The sequence below is a fragment of the Dromiciops gliroides genome, chromosome 2 (assembly GCF_019393635.1).
Source record: "Dromiciops gliroides isolate mDroGli1 chromosome 2, mDroGli1.pri, whole genome shotgun sequence".
Classification (NCBI taxonomy): domain Eukaryota; kingdom Metazoa; phylum Chordata; class Mammalia; order Microbiotheria; family Microbiotheriidae; genus Dromiciops; species Dromiciops gliroides.
This window is the reverse complement of record NC_057862.1, coordinates 254271999-254287223: the sequence shown is the minus strand read 5'-3', so window position 1 is coordinate 254287223 and position 15225 is coordinate 254271999.

Sequence of the window (15225 nt, the reverse complement as noted above, 5' to 3'; positions counted from 1 at the left end):
TACCTTTGATAGCCAGAAGAGAGAATGCTTTCAAATTGTGAAATTCAGCCCTCCAGGGAAACCCCTTTCCTTCTTCTGAGTGCCTAGAGGATTATGGTCTATATTAATCATGCAGTGCTTGTTTACTACTTAGGTATTTTTTGTTTTGGTCTGTTTTTTTGTTTTTGTTTTTGTTTTTTTTTGGGAGCAATGAGGGTTAAGTGACTTGCCCAAGATCACACAGCTAGTAAGTGTCAAGTGTCTGAGGCCAGATTTGAACTCAGGTCTTCCTGAATCCAGGGCCAGTGCTTTATCCACTGTGCCATCTACCTGCCCCACTACTTAGGACTTTTAGTCCTTTCAATCATACACATCATCTCTCCCTTTTGTTTATTGGTCATTTCAATCATGTTTGTTAATTTTCTTATCTGAAGTCAAATAGTTGTATGGTATTAAGGGGACACAGGAAAAAGGAGGTCAAGAGAATAGGCTAATTTTTGCTCTAGGTAATTTTGCTGGCTTTTGTTTGCTGTTTGGTTGAGGGTGATGGCTCATTTGTTGATCAGTTGTTTCAGTCACATCCAACTCTTTGTGACCCCATTTGGTGTTTTCTTGACAGAGATACTGGAGTGGTTTGCCATTTCCTTCTCCAGCTCATTTTACAGAAGGAGACTGAGGCAAAGAGGGTTGACTTGCCCAGGGACACACATCTAGTAAGTATCTGAGGCCAGATTTGACCTCAGGAAGATGAGTCTTCCTGATTCTAGACTGGGCACTTTATCCACCATACCACCTAGCTACACTTGATGGCTCATAACTCCCAGCAATCAAAGGATTGCAGGTCTTCCTGCCAGGAGGAAGTTTTCTAGCTATTGTACCCAGAAGATGGTAGCAGAGAGAAAAGCAATTGATTGTGAAAAAATGAAATACCCCAAACCCAGAAAATGGTAGCATATTTGGTGACTATGAGACCAACGGATGACACGATGAAGAACAGAGATATAATACTTAGCACAGATCCCAAGAAAGAGGAATGGCTACATCACTATGGCATTAGCGATGTAATGCACTTTGACTACATATGCACCCAGGCTACATGTGTCCTTATGTATAATGCTTTCTACAAGCTAGTTGACTTGGCTTCTGGTATGTACTCTGATGCACATAGATAATATTTTTTTCTTTTTCATGTTCCCTAGTCACATGTGTTCTCTAAATGTGTGTTCTCCCTTGGTAACCCATGGGAAAAGATATCTAATGTATACATCTTGTCACTTTGTTATACTTTCTAATGGAATTTTTTTTTTTTTAATTTTGAACTAATTCACTCTCTGAATGGTTGCTAAATGTTTGCCTTGTGAGCTGTGGAACTCATGAATGGCTTCTAACCCAAAGAATGCCTTGAGCCTCTGTGTGTGTGTGTGTCTGAGAGAGACAGACAGACAGACAGACATGAAGGCAGAGACAGAGACAGTGAGGGGGAGAGAAGAGGGCAAATCCTACACTGAAATATCTTTAAAAATCAATTCTTTAGTGCCATTTCTGTCATAGATTTCTTTTGTATGAGATCTTGTCCAGCTGTTTTTTCTCATCTTTTTTTTTTCTTAAGTACAAACATTACTTCCTTACAATAGTACATTGTATACTAAGCTATTAGTCCAAATATGGTGGTTCCATTATCTTTACCGAGGAGCACAGGTTACAATAGATAATACCAGAAGTTCTGTTCCATTTTGTGTTTACTTGTTCTCCCAGTTTCATCTCCAAGTTCTCTCAGAAGGACTGAATTTAGCTGGATCTCATGCCAAACTCTCTATAGGTTGGCTTTCTCTTCACTTGCTTTAGACTCTGTGTGTGTGTGTGCGTGTGTGTATGAGATGATACTTGTAATCTTTTGTCTTCTACCTCTATACTGTTTTGCAAATTATTTTCTAAATTGCTATTATCATGGCTGCCATGCCATGCCATTTGACCAGAAGAGCAAATGTTTGCTGCATGCAATGGTCTTAAATGAGAGATGACATGATTTAGTGAAAGGCGTCTTTTGTTTTGGAGTCTGAAGAGATCCAAGTTCAGATCTTGGTTTTGCTATTTTCTAGCTATATAACATGAGATTCCTGGGAGGAAGGTCTGTATTTTGAAAACAGGAACAGTTTATGTAAAAATAACAACAACAACATTGGCTTACAGAGTATTTATGTTTATCTGATTTCATCCTCACTACTCTGTGAGGTAGTGTACTCAGGGTAAATATTTTTATTCACATTTGACAAATGAGAAAACCAAGGGTTGATGAAATTAAGTGTCTTTCCCTAAATCGTAAGTTGTAGTACCTGGACTAAAGGACATTATCAAGCATTTTCAGTAACTATAAGTCAAGAGAGAGGCAGCATTATGTTGTGGATGGCCAGTTAGTGAACTAACATTTATTAAACAATTAACATATGCTGGACACTATGCTAATCCAATGGAATACAAAGAAAGGCAAAAACATGGCCTGTGATCTCAAGCAGCTCACATTCTATCTAATAAGAGAGAGAATATAATACAATGCAACTGCAAAGTGGATACATTTAGTAAGAGCTGAGTTCAAGTCCTGTCTCGGACACTTATTACCTGTGTGAATTAACTGTGTATGGGTTACAATCTGTCTCCATGTGGGGACTCACAGGAATAAAGTCTGATGTATGCATCAGAGGCGTCTAAATATCAATTCCTTTATAGAGGAAAATAGAAAAAAATTCATACACTATTTTCTCTTAACACTAAGCTACAAAGGGAATTGTATAGTCTTGTTAGTAATCCTGGCCTCTTAAACTATGCCTGCATACATTTCAATCTTTTTTCTGGCCTCATTACTAGGAGTACGATGTTCTGCTTGGCCTGTTATTTTATGTTATCTTATTCCAAAAGGATGTAAGAGAGCTACGTTTTTAGAATGCATTTGAGACATTTACAAAATTGCAGATTACAATTTGATGCCATAGCCAACAATTCTTTAGCATTTTCTACTTTTTCTGACTGCATCTTCAGATTCATTTTTGCATCTTCTTGTTGCTTATCTCAGTCTAGCTCAGTAGAGGACAGCATGAATCACTGCTTTCAAAGAATATCAATTCTGCATGCTATTTGGTTTAAAATAGTCAACAATCTAGGCCCATGGGTAAATTGACAGGTAAATTTTACATGTACTCTCTCAAGGAGCATGGTTATACCACCTCAGTTATAAAATTAAGCAGAAGTCAGCCCTAAAAAATAATCAGATATTAAAAATTAATTCTAGGGTCAATACAGATGAAGACAGGGTTGTTTACCAAAATAAAGGCTAGGTGGCTTCATAGTATCAATTTCCCAGTGCCCTGTGCTCATTTCATCTGCTAGTTGTGATTGATTTAACTGTACCTATACAATGGGGAACTGGAGGCAGAGAGGTGGCAGCCAATGCCTATTCTATTACTTATTTCATCAGCTTCTCCAAAAAAGACACTGGTTAGACAGAGTACCTGTGGGAAAAAAAAGTCCCAGGTGATCTTCCCTGTAGAATGTTATACAAATTGAAGGCCTTTGTAATATTTCATTTAAAGACGGCCAGGTTCTACAGGTAGAACTCAACTTGAGGGATAGCATACTTCACTTTGCACCAAGATTATGCTACAGAAAAGCTGCACTTAAGTTTGTTTTGTGTAAATCAAGTAGACCAGGGAATTTTCTATTTTAAAGAAACTTTGATATATAATTGTTTAGTAATACAAAAAAACCCGGAAATAATAATTGATTACTTGATTCTCTGGATCTGCATGTAGGACAGAATTGTCAATCCTTCTTTCCACTCTCCATGCAGAAAGTCTTGTACAAATATACTAGGCTTGAACCCTGGATTATGTAAGTATGAAATAATTTATTAGTTTCTCTTGAAGCAGGACACAGCTATATTCAAATAATTGTAGGAGAGGGTTTTAGGGTATGATGGGGTATGAGGGGGCATGATAGGGCAAGTACAGTGTTCTGTTAGAAAATCTGTTATGTTGAATCAGTCTCTTGCTTGAGAAAAAGGGAAGCCATTTCTAGAGGGTTCACAGTTTTATACTTATTGATTATTATGGTTATGAATAGAACAAATCCATTTCTATTTCTTTTCTCCTATAGGCTTCCAAACTTGTGGACATAATGGGGTGGAGAGGGGAGGAGATACTGTTTATTGTTTTTGTTTTACTTCAGTAAATCCATAAGTCTTATCTATGAGGACACACAGTAGATAGAGTGCCAGGTCTGGAGTCACAAAGACCTGAGTTCAAATCCAGTCGCAGACACTTACTAACTGTGTAACCTTGGGCAAGTCATTTAACCCTGTTTGCCTCAATTTCCTCACGTGTAAATGAGTAGGAGAAGGAAATGGCAAACAAATCCAATATCTTTACCAAGAAAATCCTAAATGAAGATATGACTGAAAAATGAAACATGAAACAGAGAAACTAACTTGGGAAATATCTGAATAGACCAGAAAGCACAAGAATTGGCTCAAGGATAATGAGTCAACTAGTTTTAGTTGAGTGGAGGGTTAATACAGGGTGTTCCAAAACCATAAAACTTTTTTTTTTTTTTTTAGTGAGGAAATTGGGGTTAAGTGATTTGCCCAGAGTCGCACAGCTAGTAAGTGTTAAGTGTCTGAGGTCGGATTTGAACTCAGGGACTCCTGACTCCAGGGCCAGTGCTCTATCCACTGCGCCACCTAGCTGCCCACCATAAAACTTCTTTAAAACTTTTGGGGCATCCTGGATAAAGAATCGAAAGGTATGAGGACTACATTGTGGAGGGCTTTGAAAACTGGGCTAGGGATGTTAGATTGTATTCTTTAGGTACTAGGGAACCATTTCATAGTTTGCAAATATTCTGAGACAGTTAAATAGCCTGAATTCAGGTGATTTAATGATTATTTCTCATTAAAGAGATAATCCTTTCAATTCTTTTATTTGTCATAAAAACAGTGTAGTGTAGTGACTCTAATAGATTCAATGCTTGGCTTAGAGTTGAGAAGCCCTGGGTTCAAATCCCACATCTAAATTCTTTGTGCCTGAGTCCCTTGGACTCATCTAGGCAGTAGTCTGGAAGAGTTGAGGAGGTTCCTCCCTTGGAGTTCCCCATACTCATGAAATCACAGATCTCTTCTGTGTTTGAAGGTACCTATCTCAAAGCCACAAGGCCAGTTGGAACCTGGTTCCAACTTTCTTCCAGTTCCATGAGCTAGACCTTACTCCTTTCTGTCTTGGTCCTTTTCATCAGGTAGTGCAATAAGCTCCTTGTTTTTATTTATTTATTTTTTTTGAAGAAATGACTGCTATTGTGAGGCTCTATTTTAATTGTAGGGGACTAATCAGCCAGTGTACTGGCAAGGGTGCTGGGATAAGAGGCAAGGGGGATGGGTTTTAGTTGTTGCTGTTGTTGCTGTTCATTCTTCATTTGTTGAAGAGGACCGATGACATCATGGGGCAGAGTTGCCCAAAGTTGTCAGCCTCACTCTCTCTTCAGGACAACTGGCAAAGGCCTAGGGGGGGAAGTGGATGATTTTGGCATCTTTGTTGTCTGACCAAGCTCTAAGTGCCCCCACAGCGCTTGCTTCAGCCGCCTTCGTGGCCATTGGAACAGATTGTTCTCATCCACCTGTTCTACTAGGGGAAGTAAGTCTTCATATGCTTTGGGTAGACATCCCCCATAACTCACTGACTGGTCTGAGGCCTATCGGTTACCCTCAGCCTGCTTTAGCCTGTTTACTGAAACATTTTTACCAGGGTTTGGCTGCTGTTCATGCTACAGCTTCCTAGAGCCACAGGTGAGAGCTGGGTGAATGGTAGACACCAAAGGTGAATGAACAGTCCTGAAAAGGATTTGCCAAGGTCTCACACCAGAGGTGCTAGTCCTCCTTGAACACCCCATACACTTCTGCCTAATAACCAGCTTTGTGCCCTTGGGCCAATTCACTTGCCCTTTTTATGCCTTAGTAAAATGAGGGTATTAAATAAGGTCATCTCTAAGGCTTCTACCTCTATATTTGATTTTCTGAATCTATCAACAAAGGTCCCCAAAGGTCTAGATATACTCTTTCCTCAGCAATTGCAATGCCAGCAGGCCAGAACCACAGCTAGAGCGGGGCAACTTGACCTTGGTCCTAGAGTGTTGAAAGTTGGAGGGTGCTGACAACACTACAGAGCAAGCAGAAACAACTAAACTCAAAACCTAGTTAATAAGGATTATTTGTGTAACCCCGGCTTCTCTGAGTAATCATGTCAGCTTCTTCCTAGTCTTTCCCTTCAGTAATCTGAAGTGAAGTTGGCACCTTCCATCGTCTCTCTTGAAGCTGGAAGCCAGAAGTACCCAAAGCCAGACACTGAAGAGACTGGAGCTTTCTTCTCTCCTGCTTTCACTGACTCTGCCCTGTCCATCACACAGGTATGGGGTATTGATCTCCACCAATAAGGAGAAAGTCCCATACCAATGGGCTTTGTTTGGGACCTGGCTTATGTTCATGAAAATTGGAAGCTACCCTTCTGGTGCCCTTCTGGTGACCATACATAAGGTGACCTTTTCCCTGACCTGGTCCTGGCCCCTTTTTCTCTCTAGTTACAGGCTCCCTGGTCGCTTGTATACTCTTTGTCCTAAACTCTGAGATTTCTCCCTTCCCCTTTAATTGAACGAGTCTTAGAAAGTCGATTTGAGAGGGCTTTTAGACTCCCTGCCCTTGGTGCTCTTTGCAGTGCTAGTTCCAAGTACAGTTATCCCTTCCACATTGCAACTTTCCCCATCCTAGTTTTGATATATTGTGGGTCAGCATAGGAAATTAAATGGAAATTTTAGGGGAGTTCCGTGGAAGCTACAGATGACATAGAAAAAGTTTAGAAACTCAGAAATGCACAAAATATATGTGTAGTATTATATAATATCAACACATTTTATCTTTTTTTTTTTTTTAGTGAGGCAATTGGGGTTAAGCGACTTGCCCAGGGTCACACAGCTAGTAAGTATTAAGTATCTGAGGCCGGATTTGAACTCAGGTACTCCTGAATCCAGGGCCGGTGCTCTATCCACTGTGCCATCTAGCTGTCCCTACATTTTATCTTTTAATACGACAATAGTTCAGACTTCTTCTCTGTTACAAAGGGAGGGCCAGGGCAGGTAGGTGACACTTACTAGCTATGTTACTCTGGGCAAGTCACTTAACCCTCATTGCCCCGTTAAAAAAAACCACAAAAAGGGGCAGCTAGGTGGCGCAGTGGATAGAGCACCGGCCCTGGAGTCAGGAGTACCTGAGTTCAAATCTGGCCTCAGACACTTAACACTTACTAGCTGTGTGACCCTGGGCAAGTCACTTAACCCCAATTGCCTCACTAAAAAAACCCCAAAAAACAAAAAAAAAACCCCAAACCCCTCAAAAAACAAACAAAAAAACAAAACAAAGGGAGGGCCAAAAATTTTTACGAGGATATTACAGATTAAGGGAGCCCCTAACCCCTGTGATGTGGAAGATATAACTGTATAAGAATTGCTAATTAAGGCTCTGTGGCATGGTAGTCGATGATGATGATGGTGGCGATGATGGCTAGTATTCCATAGGGCTTTAAGATTTTCTAAGGGGGCAGCTAGGTGGCGCAGTGGATAGAGCACCGGCTCTGGAGTCAGGAGTACCTGAGTTCAAATCTGGCCTCAGACACTTAACACTTACTAGCTGTGTGACCCTGGGCAAGTCACTTAACCCCAATTGCCTCACTATAAATAAATATATATTTAAAAAAAAAAAGATTTTCTAAGTACTCTACAAATATTGTCTCATTGGAAAGATCACAAACCTTGGAGCTAGAGGGTCTGCTACTTGATTGTCTTCTGACCTAGACCAAGTCACTTCCTCTTTTTGGGCTTCAGTCTTTTCATCTGTAAAGTGAGGAGATCAGAACTAGTTGATTTTGAAGATCTCTTCCAGTTTTAAAGTCTATACTAATTGTCCTTACCACTCTATGTGGTTGCTCTTTTTAGGATGGTATTAACTGTCCTAGGAAGAGTTTAATGCCTGCTCAGTTTTGGCCACAGTGAAAGAAGGTGAGGGCAGAGGCTTTGCAGGAATTACCATTTTCCCTTGAGCTATAATAGGGTGAGTGAAAATGATGTGTGCCTACATTGTCTCTTGTTTAATGTTTCCTGGAGTGAGTTTTTCACAACTTATTAAACAGATTTCATGACTCTTGGAGGGGTTTAAAGAAAGAACAGCTTGTTCTTATGGGTGGGAGACATTTTGAGGAAAAAAATCCCACATACCCACAGCACCCAGGGAGCTTCCCTAGCTGTACTGACTCGGCTGGCAAAAGATCTGGTTGGTGACTGACAACACCAGGTCATAGAACAGGCCTTACTCCTAGATGGACTAGGCGGCAGCCGACCAGCTTAGTTTAGTAATTTGTACATATTAGGTGCTGGATAAATATTTGCTAATGACTGGTCTGGCTTTAGGAGTTTATTCCCTTCCTTCATTCTCCTCCAGCTGCCAAGCTTGTCTTTAGAATTCTAGGACCAGAGCTGCTCCTCTTTGAGCATAAAGGCTTCCATCCATGCTTAAATATAAAAATCACTAGTAAGGGTAATCACCAAAGTTATTGTTTGTTCTTTGTTTTTGAAGAGAACCAGTGACATCATGGGGTGATGTCTTGACTCATGGGTGAATTGGATTTAAGTGAGGCAGAGTTGCACAAAGTTGTCTGTCTTTCAGAGTCATTGAAGTCCAGTGGCAAGATGACAGGTGATGGTTTGGGATGAAGTAGATGCCTTGCATAATCTCTAATTGCTCCACCATGCCTTCTTCAGCTTTCTTCATGGCTGTTGGAAAAAATTGTTCTCATCTGCACATTTCACCAGGGAAAGTCTTCACATGCTTAGGGCAGACATCCCCCTAAACTCACCTACAGGTTTGAGGCCTGTTGGTTATCTTCAACCTGATTTATCTGTTCTTCCAAGACGGTTTTACCAGGGTGTGCCACAGCTTTTTTGGGGCCACAGGTGAGAGTTGAGTGCCAGATGGACACCAAAGGTGGGTGAATAGCCCTGAAAAGGTCTCTCACCAGAGTTGCTAGTTCTCCTGAACAACCCCATACACCCCTGACGGTGTAGGTACCAACCTTCTGAAATAAACAAGGCAGAGTTATTATTTACATTTTTTTTTTTGGTGAGGCAATTGGGGTTAAGTGACTTGCCCAGGGTCACACAGCCAGCAAGTGTCAAATGTCTGAGGCCAGATTTGAACTCAGGTCCTCCTGACTCCAGGGCTGGTGCTCTATCCACTGTGCCAACTGCTGCCCCTATTATTTACATTTTAAAGATAGAAAACTGAGGCATAGGGTAATTAAAGGATTAGCCCACATAGCTGTTTGGTGGTAAGGTCAGAGGCTGAAATCTAAGTGTTGTAATCTTATTCATTCAGTATTGATCTCCTCTCCCCCATCCCTCCTCTCTGAATTCAGAGAATCCAGAGGAAGCTCTAGGTGAATCTTTCTTCTCCAAATAAATAGACATTTATTTTCTTTTAGTTTAGTAATTTGGAGGATCATAGGTGAAGAAGAAGACTAGAAAGGGTCATATAGTTGTTGGCATGGTTTTCCTTCTGGCATGGCAGAATACTCAGGTGTTTATGTGGAGGGAAGGTCTCATTGTTCTTCCTCCTCTTAAAAAATCTCAACTATATGCCAGGTTGTGGAAATCTCCCAGGAATTCCTTCCTTTAAGTTAAATTATTGTCTTTCCCATCATCATCATCATCATCATCTTTTTTTTTTTTTTGGGTCAGGGCAATGAGGGTTAAGTGACTTGCCCAGGGTCACACATCTAGTGTCAAGTATCTGAGGTTAAATTTGAACTCAGGTCCCCCTAAATCCAGGGCCAGTGCTTTATCCACTGCGCCACCTAGCTACCCCTCTCCCAGCATCTTCTAAAATTCAAATACTGATCAATTCCCAATTTTTTTGCATTCTCTACCCTCTGTGTCTCTCCTGTGATAGACTTTTCTCTGATATTAGGTCTCCTTCCTCACTACTAGACTTAAGCTCCTAGACCTAGAGGGAAAGGATGCATGCTAGTCTTTGTAACTCTGTCAGGCCTGGCACAGGCTCTTGCACACAGAAGAGTTCAACAAACATTTGTCGAATTGATTTGAAAAAACAAGTTGCATTTGTGTCTCCTTTCAAGCTTATGTCTTGTATGACCTTTGAACAACCATTGTGAAGGCAGGGAGGGCAGATATTATCTCCATTATATAGACAGTCTCAGACAAGTGGGATGGATTGTCCAGGGTCACACAGATGGTAAAAGTGGTGAGGCCAGGGCTCCTGCTCCATTTCTCAGATAGTTCCCTGAAATAGGGCCACTGAAAGCAAAGGAGTTTTCAGTGGGGCAGTTTTGGAGCATAGGGAGGGTATACCTAATTAAGGCATTTACTTAGTGTTTGTATGGGGGGGGGTGTTAAGGCAGCCTGGTGGCAGGAGGCAAGCACAGGGCACAGAATCAGAATTGCAATGGAATGGGAGGGTGTGGAAGACAAGCTTTGGCTTTCACCTTGATCATTGTCATTTGTAAATGTAGTCAACGCCACTGCAAATTTGGCAGCCCCAGTGGATTGTTCCTCTTGGCTTAAAACTTTTTAAGACTTATTTACAAGGTTGGGCAGGGCCTCTCTGTGTTACAATTTTATTTATAGGTTGATCTGACAGCAGACCTAGAAAACTCCTGATTCTTTTTTTTTTTTACATTTATATGTATATTTTTCTTTTTATTCTATAGGTTTCAACATTCTTTGTGTGTGTGTGTGTGTGTGTGTGTGTGTGTGTGTGTGTGTGAGGGGGCAATGAGGGTTAAGTGACTTGCCCAGGGTCACACAGGTAGTATCAAGTGTCTGAGGCCAGAATTGAACTCAGGTCCTCCTGAATTCAGGGCCAGTGCTCTATCTACTGTGCCACCTACCTGCCCCTGCAACATTAATTTTTAATAGTATTTTTTCCAGTTACATATAAAGATAGTTTTCTTTTTCTTTATTGTTTTCTTTCTTTCTTTTTTTTTGTGGGGCAATGAGTGTTAAGTGACTTGCCCAGGGCCACACAGCTAGCAAGTGTCAAGTGTTTGAGGTGGGATTTGGACTCAGGTCCTCCTGAATCTAGGGCCAATGCTTTATCCACAAGGATAGTTTTCAACATTCATTTTGGTAAGATTTTTGAGTTCTGAATTTTTCTCCCTCCTTCCCTTCCCACCTCACTTCCCAAGACAGCAAGCAATCTGATATAGGTTATACAGTACAATCATGTTAAACATTTCCACATTACTCATCAACATTCATTTAAAAAAGATTTTTAGTTCCAAATTCTTCTCCCTTCTTCCCTCCCTTTTCCCCTCCACAAGTCAGCAAACAATCTCATTTAGGTTATACATATGCAATCATGTAAACATATTCCCACATTAGTCAGGTTATGATAAAATAATCAGCACAAAGGCAAAAACCATGAGAGAAAAAAACAAACAAAACAAAAGTGAAAATAATATGCTTCATCGATCTGCATTAAGATTCCATAGTTCTTTCTCTAGATGAAGATAGCATTTTCCATCACAAGTCTTTTGGAATTATCTTTGACCACTGTATTGCTGAGAAAAGCTAAGTCTATCACAGTTGATCATCATATAATGTTGCTGTTATTGTATAGAATGTTCTTCTGGTTCTGCTCACTTCACTCAGCATCAGTTAATCTAAATCTTTCCAGATTTTTTGAAATCTGCCTGCTCATCATTTCTTATAACACAGTAGTCTTCTATTACATTCATATATCACAACTTGTTCAATTGATATGCATCCCCTCAATGTCCAATTCTTTGCCACCATAAAAAGAACTGCTATAAATACTTTTGTATATGTAGGTCCTTTTCCATTTTTTATGATCTCTTTGGGATATAGACCTAGTAGTGGTATTGTTGGGTCAAAGGGTATGCACAGTTCTGTAGCCTTTGAACATAGTTCCAAATTGCTCTCCAGGATGGTTGGGTCAGTTCACAATTCTACCAACAATTCCTTAGTGTTCCATTTTTCCCACCTCTTTTCCAAAATTTGTCATTTTCATTTTTTGTCATATTAGCCAATCTGATAGGTATGAGGTGATACCTCAGAGTTGTTTTCATTTGCATTTCTCTAGTCAATAGTGATTTAGAGAATTTTTGCACATGGTTATAGATAGCTTTAATTTCTTCATCTGAAAACTGCCTGTTCATATCCTTTGATCATTTCTCAATTGGGGAATGGCTTGTATTCTTATAAATTTCACTCAGTTCTCTCTATAGTTGAGACATGAGGTCTTTATCAGAACCACTGGCTTTAAAAATTATTTCTCAGCTTTCTGCTTTCTTTCTAGTCTTGGTTCCATTGGTTTTGTTTGTGTAACCCTTTTTAAATTTAATGTAATCAAAATTATCCATTTTGCATTTCAAAATGTTCTCTATCTCTTGTTTGGCCATAAATTCCTCCCTTCTCCATAGATCTGACAGGTAAACTATTATTTGTTCTCTTAATTTGCTTATGGTATCACCCTTTATGTATATATCATGTACCCATTTTGACCTTATCTTGGTATATGATGTGAGATGTTATATGTGTCTAGTTTCTGCCACACTATTTTCCAGTTTTCCCAGCAGTTTTTGTCAAATAGTGAGTTCTTATCCCAAATTCTGGAGTGTTTGGTTTTATCAAATAGTAGATTACTATAGTCATTTACTACTGTGTCTTGTGTACCTTACTTATTCCATGATCCATCACTCTATTTCTTAGTCAGCACCAAGTAATTTTGATGATTACTGCTTTATAGTATAGTTTTAGATCTGGTACGGCCAGATCACCTTCCTTTGCATTAAAAAAAAATTAATTCCCTCAATATTCTTGACCTTTTGTTCTTTCAGATGAAGCTTACTATTATTTTTTCTAGCTCTGTAAAAATAATTTTTTTTGTAGTTTGATTGGTAGCGCACTGAATAAGTAAATTAATTTAAGTAGAATTGCCATTTTTATTCTGTTAGCTTGACCTACCCATTTATTCATATGCATTTTAGTGTTTTTAATAGGAATGGGTGCTGTATTTTTTAAAAAGCTTTTTTTCTGCATCTGTTGAAATAATCATCTGATTTCTGTTAGTTTTATTATTGATATGGTCAATATGCTGGTAGTTTTCCTAATATTGAATCAGCCCTGCATTCCTGGTATAAATCCCATCTGGTCACGGTACATTATCCTGGTGATAAATTGGTATAATCTCTTTGCTAATATTTTATTTAAAATTTTTGTATCAAAATTCCTTAGGGAAATAATTTTCTTTTTCTTTTTTTGTCTCTTCCTGATTTAGGTATCAGCACCATATTTGTGTCATAAAAAGAATTTGGTAGGACTCCACTCATTTTTCCAAATAGTTTATATAGTATTGGAATTAATTGTTCTTTAAATGTTTGGTAGAATTCACTTGTAAATCCATCTGGTCCTAGAGATTTTTTCTTAGGGAAGTTCATTGATGGTTTGTTCAATTTCTTTTTTCTAAAATGGGGTTAAGTATTTTATTTCCTTTTCTGTTAATCTGGGCAATTTATATTTTTATAAATATTCATCCATTTCACTTAGATTGTCAGATTTATTGGCATACAGTTGGTCAAAATAGCTTCTTATTATTGCTTTAATTTCCTCTTCAATGGTGGTAAATTCACCTTTTTTTTGATACTGGTGATTTGGTTTTCTTCTTTTTAAAAAAAATTAAATTAACCTAAGGTTTATCTGTTTTATTGTGTTTTTTTTTCATAAAACCAGATGTTAGTTTTATTTATTAGTTCCATAGTTTTCTTACTTTCAATTTTATTAGCTTCTTCTTTGATTTTCAGAATTTCTAACTTGGTATCTAATTGGGAATTTTTAAATTGTTCTTTTTCTAGCTTTTAAAATTGCATGCCCAATTCATTGATCTGCTCTTTCTCTTTTTTATTCATGAAGTATTTAGAGATATAAAATTTCCCTAAGAAGTGCTTTGGATGCATCCCATAAATTTTGGTATGTTTTCTCATTATGGTTGTTCTCATTGATAAAATTATTGATTGTGTCTATAATTTGTTGTTTGACCCACTCATTCTTTAGCATTATATTATTTAGTTTCCAATTAATTTTTTTTTTTTGGTGAGGCAATTGGGTTAAGTGACTTGCCCAGGGTCACACAGCCAGTAAGTGTTAAGTGTCTGAGGTCGGATTTGAACTCAGGTTCTCCTGACTCCAGGGCGGGTACACTATCCACTGTGCCACCTAGCTGCCCCCCAATTAATTTTTAATGTCTTTCCATGGCCCTTGATTACACACCATTTTTATTGCATCATGCTCTTTAAAAAGATGCATTGAATATTTCTGCCTTTCTGCATTTGATTGTGAGGTTTTTATGGCCAAATACATGGTCAGTTTTTGCATAAGTGTCATGTACTGCTAAACAAAAAGGCATATTCCTTTTTATCCTCATTCAGTTTTCTCCAGAGATCTACCATATCTAACTTTTCTAAAATTCTATTCACCTCCTTAACTTCTTTCTTATTTATTTTTGTGGTTAGATTTATCTAGTTCTAAGAGGGGGAGGTTGAGGTCCCCCATTATTACAGTTTTGCTGTCTGTTTCTTGCTGTAACTCATTTAACTTCTCTTCTAAGAATTTGGACGCTATACCATTTGGTGCATATATGTTTAGTATTGATATGACTTCATTGTCTATGATACCTTTTAGCAATATGTAGTTTCCTTCCTTATCTTTTTGTTTGTTTGTGTATTTGTTTTAGAATTTTTTTTTTTAGGCAATTGGGGTTAAGTAACTTGCTCAGGGTCACACAGCTAGTAAGTGTCAAGTGTCTGAGGCTGGATTTGAACTCAGGTCCTCCTGAATCCAGGGCCAGTGCTCTATCCACTGAACCACCTAGCTGCCCCCCTTCCTTATCTTTTAAAATTAGATCTATTTTTGTTTTTGTTTTGTTTGAGGTCAGGATTGCTACTCCTGATTTTTTTTTTTCTTCTGCTGAAGTATAATATATTCTGCTCCAGCCTTTTACTTTTACTCTATGTGTCTTTCTGCTTCAAATGTGTTTCCTGTAAACAACATATTGCAGGATTGTGGTTTTTAATCCACTCTCCTAGATATTTTCTCATTTTATGGGAGTTCATCCCATTCCCATTCCCA